An 8,312-nucleotide genomic window follows, 5' to 3' on the forward strand; every position below is an offset into this window, starting at 1 on the left:
AAAAAAAAAAAAAAAAAAAAGGCAGGCGCAGTGGCTCACGCCTGTAATCCCAGCACTTTGGGAGGGTGAGGTGGGTGGATCACAAGGTCAGGAGATCGAGACCATCCTGGCGAACACAGTGAAACCTCGTTTCTACTAAAAATAAAAAAAAATTAGCCAGGCATGGTGGTGGATGCCTGTAGGGTAACAGAGCCAGACTTTGACTCAAAAAAAAAAAAAAAGAAAGAAAGAAAGAAAGAAAGAAAGAAAGAAAGAAAGAAAGAAAGAAAGAAAGAAAAAGAAAAAGAAAACCACAATGGGATGCTAATAGAAGGTGGAGGCTTTGGGAGGTAATTAATTCATGAGGGTGGAGCCCTCATGATGGGATTGGTGCCCTTATTAGAAGTCATGGAGTGTGCCGGCTTCCTCTCTCTTTATACTCTCTACCCTGGGAGGACACAGCAAGAGGATGCAAATCAGGAAGCTGGGGTTTACCAGACATGGGATCTGCAAGCACCTTGATCTTGGACTTCCCAGCATCCACAACTGTGAGAAATATATGATTGTAATTGGAGCCACCCTCTCTATGGTAATTTGTTAGAGCTGTCCAAACTAAGACACTAATGAAGTGTGAAATTATATGAGATTGTATTTTTGGTTTTTGAGATAAGGTCTTGCTTTCTTGCCCAGGCTGCAGTGCAGTGGTGAGATCATGGCTAACTGCAGCTTCAACCCCCTGGGTTCAAGAAATCCCCCTACCTCAGACTCCTAAGTAGCTGGGACCACAGGTCCAGCTATTACACTTGGCTAAATTTTTAATTTTTTGTAGATACAACTGTCTCCCTATGTTTCCCAGGATGGGCTCGAACTTCTGAGCTCCAGTGATGCTCCCACCTTGGCCTTCCAAATTGTGAGAATTAGCCAGGTGCAGTGACTCATGCCTGAAATCCTAGCACTTTGGGAAGCTGAGGCGGGCAGATCACTTGAGGTTGGAAGTTCGAGACCAGCCTGGCTAACATGGCAAAACCCTGAGGTCGGGAGTTGAAGACCAGCCTGACCAGCATGGTGAAACCCCATCTCTACTAAAAATACAAAAATTAGCCGGGTGTGGTGGCACATGCCTGTAGCTTCAGCTACTTGAGAGGCTGAGGATTGCTTAAACCCGGGTGGCAGAGGCTGTTGTTAGCTGAGATCATGCCACTGCACTCCAGCCTGGGTGACTGAGTGAGACCCTGTCTCACACACACACACACACACACACACAAAAAAAAAAAAAAAAAAAAATTATGAGAATTACACCCAGAGATGGGCCTGTTGAACTTTCTTCAGGGCTCACCAAATGTGACCAGACGAATAAGAAGGGTTCTCTGAGTTAGGCCTGCTGGACTTCCATCAGCAATTCCTTCTGAGATCCCTTCCACATATACAAACACACACAAAGATATGATGGACAGAAAGCCTTCCAAATCAGATCCCTAACCAAGAATTCCAACAGTATCCCTTCCAAACTAACCTCCTATTCTCTGTCTGAGAAATCTCCCTGAAATCTTCCTCATCAAGGAGAAGTCTCCAGAATCAGGACTCTTCCTATTAGTTAGGGAGAGCCAACTGAGACCTCCTAGGAGCCAAACAAGACAGACACCCTATGATGGAGCTACAAACAGATACCCTCCAATGGGGCTACAGACAGACACCCCACCGTGGGGCTACAGACAGACACCGCATAATAGGGCTACCATTAAGGAATGACTCTCCAGGACTATTTCTCTATTGCAATTAAATCCATGCTCTTGGGGTCAACAGTGTTGTGCCAGTAGAGAGTACCAGAGTCAGCCCCCAGTCCAAGAGAACTAGGTGACTGCTTGGGCTGGCCTCTGGATCCATTGCTGGAGGGGGGCTACTGAACCATAGGCAAGTAGTTACAGGGCAATCCCAGACGAGCCCCCAAATTTGTAATTGCCCAACAGGTTCACCTTGTCCACTGCCTAGACAGAGCCAATTTATCAAGACAGGAGAATTGCAATAGAGAAAGAGTAATTCATGCAGAATCAGCTGTGTGGGAGATGGAGGAGTTGTATTATTACTCAGATCAGTCTCCCTGAGCATTTGGGGATCAGAGTTGTTTTTTTCTTTTTTTGAGACAGTTTCGCTCTTGTTGCCCAGGTTAGAGTGCAATGGCGCAATCTCAGCTCATTGCAACCTCTGCCTCCCAGGTCCAAGCGATTCTCCTGCTTCAGCCTCCCAAGTAGCTGGGATTACAGGTGCCTGCCACCACACCCAACTAATTTTTGTAGTTTTAGTAGAGATGGGGTTTCACCATGTTGGTCAGGCTGGTCTAGAATTCCTGACCTTGTGATCTGCCCGCCTTGGCCTCTCAAAGTGCTGGGATTACAGGCATGAGTCACTGTGCCTGGCAAGGCATCAGAATTTTTAAGAATAATTTGGTGAGTGGGGAAGGTCAGTGAGTTAAGAGTGCTGATTGGTTGGGTCAGAGATAAAATCATGGGAAGTTGAAGCTGTCCTCTTGTGCTGAGTCAGTTCCTGGGTGGGGGCCGTAAGATCAGATGAGCCAGTTTATCGATCTAGGGTGGTTCCAGCTGATCCATCAAGTGCAGGGTCTGCAAAATATCTCAAGCACTGATCTTAGTGATACAATGATAGAGGCAGGAGGCAGAGAAATTCTAGGCAGACAGGGGCAGGTCTCTGACGAATCCCCACCCTCAAGCTGAAAAGCCTGAGCCATGGCTCAAAGTGAGAACTTATATCCCCGTTTTCCTGCTTGAATGTTGCCTTTTCCTAAATCACCTATGGCCCCGCCCTGCCCTAGCCTGTGCCTATAAATACCCCAGACTCACCTTCAGAAAGGAGAAGCAGCTGGACACTGGGGACCATGGCTGGACGTTAGAGAGAAGTGACTTGACTTCAAAGGGACAGTTTGATGGCAAGACTTCAGAGAACAATCCGGTCAGAGACAGCTGACTTCAGGGGAAGATTACCTACCCACTCCATCTTTTTTTTAGCTCCCCTGCCCGCTGAAAGCCACTTTAATTAGTCATAAAATCCCCTGCATGACCATCCTTCAGGTAGTTTGTGTGACCTCATTTCTCCTGGACTCTGGACAAGAGCTCAGGAGCCACAAGTGTGGATTCAGAAGGCTGTCTATTGGCCCTTTGCCTCTGCTAGCAGAGGGCACTCGCCTACACGAAGGGGCAGCGGGTCCACTGAGCTGTTAACAAAGTTGCCCGGGGATGGCAGAGTTGAAAGAGCACTGTAACACACCCCCTGGGGCTTTGGAAGTTGCTGTACCCCTGCCTGGACGCTGCTGAGGGGCCTGCACAAAGTTCAATACTGCTGGTGCCCAAAAGCACTCACTCTGGCTCCTGTACCCATTCACCTGCGTGCTCCCTCCCGCAAGGGGTGGAACACAATGAGCCTGCTTGAGTGGAGTTTGGTCCCACTGGTGCTGAAGCAGCCAGCCAATTCCAGTGTTTGTGCACTCCAATTCCTACCTTGCTCGCTTTCCTGCTTCCTCCTGCAAGGAGTTGAGAGTGGCGGGCTAAGTAAACGAGGCACACCTGTTGCAAGTCCCATGAGAGGGTCAGGGAAATAGCCTGCTTCATTAGGAACAGTGAACAGTATAGGGAGGGTCAGAATCTTGTAGCCTCCAGCTGCATGATTCCTAAACCATAATTTCTAATGTTGTGGCTAATTTGTTCGTCCTACAAAGGCAGTCTAGTCCCCAGGGGAGAAGGCGTTTGTTTTGGGAAAGGGCTATTATCATTGTTATCATCTTTGTTTGTGTGGTTGTTTTTTGTTTGTTTGTTTTTTTGAGACAGAGTCTGCCTCTGTCGCCCAGGCTGGAGTGCAATGGTGCAGTCTCAGCTCACTGCAACCTCCACCTCCTGGGTTCAAGCAATTCTTCTGCCTCAGCCTCCCGAGTAGTTGGGACTACAGGCATCCATCACCACGCCTGGCTAATATTTGTATTTTTAGTAGAGACCCCATTTCCCCATGTTGGTCAGGCTGGTCTCAAACTCCTGACCTCAGGTGATCCGCCTGCCTCAGCCTCCTGAAGTGCTAGGATTACAGGCGTGAGCCACCGCGCCCGGCTTATCTTTGCTTTAAACCATAAACTGTAAAGTAAGTTCCTCCCAAAATTAGTTCAGCCTACGCCCGGGAATGAACAAGGACAGTTTGGAGGCTGGAAGCAAAATGGAGTTGGTTAGGTCTACTCAGTTATAATTTTGCAATGGTGGTTTCAATGTTCACTTTAATCAGCTTGTTCAATTGGTGTCTACCAGATTTCTCCTGCAAAGATCTTTTTTACCCTTTCCATACTCAAGTCTTCAGAAGCAAGTCACTTAGTCCACACTCCTTTTTATTACATTTTTACATTTTATTTATCTATTTATTTCAGACAGGGTTTTACTCTGTCACTTAGGCTGGAGTGCAGTGGTTTGAGCATACCTCATTGCAACCTCTGCTTCTGGGCTCAGGTAATCCTCCCACCTAAGACTCCTGAGTAGCTGGAACTACAGAACTACAGGTGTGTATCACCATGCCTGGCCAATTTTTAAAATATTTTTTGTAGAGGTGGGTTTTCACTATATTGTACAGGTTGGTCTTGAACTCCTGGCATGAGCCAACATGCCCAGCTTTAGTCCATACTCCAAGAGAGGGGATTGGCCAGGTGTGGTGGCTCATGCCTGTAATCCCAGCACTTTGGGAGGCTGAGGCAGGCAGGCCACCTGAGGTCAGGAGTTTGAGACTAGCCTGGCCAACATGGTAAAAACGCCATCTCTACTAAAAATACAAATATTAGCCGGGTGTGGTGGCAGGCGACTGTAACTCCAGCTATTTGGGAGGCTGAGGCAGGAGAATCTCTTGAACCTGGGAGGCAGAGGTTGCAGTGAGGTGAGATCATGCCACTGCACTCCAGTGAGGTGAGATCATGCCACTGCACTCCAGACTCTGTCTCAAAAAAAAAAAAAAAAAGAGAGAAAGAGAGAGGAGATATTCCAACTTTTTTAATGGAGAGATAATTGAGGTTTTCACTGCCTGTGAATAAAAACATATAGAAGTAAAGACATGAGGCTGGACATGGTGGCTCATGCCTGTAATCACAGTACTTTGGGAAGTCGAGGTCAGCAGATCACCTGAGGTCAGGAGTTCAAGACCAGCCTGGCCAACATGGCGAAACCCAGTCTCTACTAAAAATAAAAATTAGCCAGGCATGGTGGTGTGTGCCTATAATCCCAGCTACTCAGGAGACTGAGGCCAGAGAATCACTCGAACCTGGGAGGCAGAGGTTGCAGTGAGCCGAGATCATGCCAGTGCACTCTAGCTTGGGCAATAGAGCGAGACTCTGTCTCAAATTAAAAAAAGAAAAAAAAGGCTGGGCGCGGTGGCTCACGCCTGTAATCCCAGCACTTTGGGAGGCCGAGTTGGGTGGATCACAAGATCAGGAGATCGAGACCAGCTTGGCCAACATGGTGAAACCCCGTCTCTACTAAAAATACAAAATTATCCACGCTGCAGAATGGTTGTGTTGGCAGGCATAAAAACAACATTAATTTCCTTGTGCATCTCCACCAGAGCTCTTGCATGACTAGGTGCATTGTCAATGAGCAGTAATATTTTGAAATAAATCTTCTGAGCAGTAGGTCTAAAAAAGAGGCTTAAAATATTAAGTAAATCATGCTATAAACAGATGTGCTGTCTTCCAGGTATTATTGCAGATTTAGCATAATTCTTTTTTTTTTTTTTTTTTTTTTTGAGACAGAGTCTTGCTCTGTCACCCAGGCTGGAGTGCAGTGGTGGGATCTTAGCTCACTGCAACCTCTGCCTCCCAGGTTCAAGGGATTCTCCTGCCTCAGCCTCCCAAGTAGCTGGGATTACAGGCGCATGCCACCATGCCAGGCTAATTTTTTATTTTTAGTAGAGACAGGATTTCACCATGTTAGCCAGGATGGTCTCGATCTCCTGACTGTGTTCCGCCTGCCTCGGCCTCCCAAAGTGCTGGGATTACAGGTGTGAGCCACCATGCCTGGCCAGCATAATTCTTAAGGGCTCTAGGATTTTTAGAAGGGTAAATGAGCATTGGCTACAACTTAGTCACCGACTGGCTGCATTAGCCCCTAAGAGAGCTTGTCTTTGGAAGCTTCGAAGCCAGGCATTGACTTATCTCTGGCTGTGAAAGTCCTAGGTGGCATCTTCTTCCAATAGAAGGCTGTTTCATCTACATTGAATTTCTGTTGTTTAGTGTAGTCACCTTTATCAGTGATCTTAGCTAGATCTTCTGGGTAATTCGCTGCTTCTGTATTAGCACTTGATGCTTCACCTTGTACTTTTATGTTACAGAGATGGCTTCTTTCCTTAAATCTCATGAACCAACCTCTGCTAGATTCGAACTTTTCTTCCATAGCTTCTTCACCTCTTTCGGCCTTCACAGAACTAAGAGGTAGAGCCTTGCTCTGGATTAGGCTTTAGCTTAAGAGAATGTAGTGGCAGATTTGATCTTCCATCTACAAGACTAAAGGTTTCTACATATCAGCAATAAGGCTGTTTTACTTTGTTATCTTGTGTTCACTGGAGTAACATTTTATTTATTTATTTATATTTTATTTTATTCATTCATTTTATTTATTTAAAATAGAGTCTTACTGTGTCACCCAGGCTGGAGTACAGTGGTTTGATCTTGGCTCACTGCAACCTCCTCCTCCCAGGTTCAAGAGATTCTCCTGCCTTAGCCTCTGAGTAGCTGAGATTACATGCATGTGCCAACATACCCAGCTAATTTTTCTATTTTTAGTAAAGATGAGGTTTCACCATGTTGTCCAGGCTGGTCTTGAACTCCTGACCTCGGGTGATCCACTCACCTTGGCCTCCCAAAGTGCTGGGAAGGGCCAGGCACAGTGGCTCACGCCTGTAATCCCAGCACTTTGGGAGGCCAAGGCAGGTGGATCACTTGAAGCCAGCAATTCAAGACCAGCCTGGCCAACATGGCGAAACCCCATCTCTACTAAAAATACAAAAATTAGCTGGGTGTGGTGGTGCATGCCTGTAATCCCAGCTGCTCGGGAGACTGAGGAAGGAGAATCGCTTGAACCTGGGAGGTGGAGGTTGCAGTGAGCAGAGACGGTGCCACTGCACTCCAGCCTGCACGATGGGAGTGAGACTCCATCACAAAACAACAACAACAACAACAACAACAACAACGACAAAATTAGCTGGGCATGGTGGGGCATGCCTGTAGTCCAAGCTACTTGGGAGGCTGAGACACAAGGATTGCTTGAACCCGGGAGGCAGAGGTTGCAGAGAGCCAAGATCACACTACTGCACTCCAGCCTGGGTGACAGAGTGAGACTCTGTCTAGGAAAAAAAAAAAAAACAGAACTTTTACATTTATAGTGTATTTATTTTAAATATATATGTATACATGCCCCTTTTCCCACTCATTTACATATTTTTATTTGGAAATGTTTATATCAGTACAAGGAAACAATTTTAGACACTGGATGTCGTTAGTTATCATTAGTTTATTATGAAAGAGAAATACTGAAATTATTTACATGAAGAAAGATTTCAGAACTTCAGTGGAACGGGCAGCTTCACGTTGATGCCATTTCAATAGCGACTTATTTCAGTCTATGTACTTTCCAAGAATGTCACCATCTCCAAATAGGAAATAATCCTCGTCATATAGAACTAGTTTGGTGCCTCCATATTCCGGGAGAAGAACTTTATCTCCAACTCTCACGCTAACTGGTTCAATCTCTCCACCCTTTCCTTTAGAACCCGATCCAACAGCGACTACTCTTGCTTGCAATACTTTTCCTTGAGATTTTTCTGGAAGCATAATGCCTCCTTTGGTTACCCTTTCAGCAGCACTCCTTTCAACCAGTACTCGGTCAAAGAGTGGAAGGAACTTTCTAAACGCATGGCCTGCCATGTCTCCCTCCGCCTCAGATTGGTACTGTTCTCTCGTGTATACATATTCATCTTAAGCGACAAATTCTTGTTAGTTCTATAGACAGACAACTCTTTTTTTTTGAGACTGAGTTTTGCTCTTTGTTGCCCAGGCTGGAGTGCAGTGGCCCGATCTCGGCGCACTGCAAGCTCTACTTGCCGGGTTCAGGCCATTCTCCTGCCTCAGCCTCCCGAGTAGCTGGGACTACAGGCGCCTGCCACCACCCCCGGCTAATTTTTTGCATTTTTAGTAGAGACGGGTTTTCACCGCGTTAGCCAGGATGGTCTTGATTCCCTGACCTCGTGATCCACCTACCTCGGCCTCCCAAAGTGCTGGGATTAAGGCGTGAGCCACCGCGCCCGGC

The 8,312-nt window shown here is 46.6% G+C and overlaps 1 pseudogene; it reads right to left on the minus strand.

The window, feature by feature from the left end:
* Nucleotides 1-7,621: 7,621 nt before the first annotated feature.
* LOC112635420 lies at nucleotides 7,622-7,936 on the minus strand (annotated as a pseudogene).
* Nucleotides 7,937-8,312: the final 376 nt, after the last annotated feature.

Source organism: Theropithecus gelada, chromosome 11 (genome assembly GCF_003255815.1).
Source record: "Theropithecus gelada isolate Dixy chromosome 11, Tgel_1.0, whole genome shotgun sequence".
Classification (NCBI taxonomy): domain Eukaryota; kingdom Metazoa; phylum Chordata; class Mammalia; order Primates; family Cercopithecidae; genus Theropithecus; species Theropithecus gelada.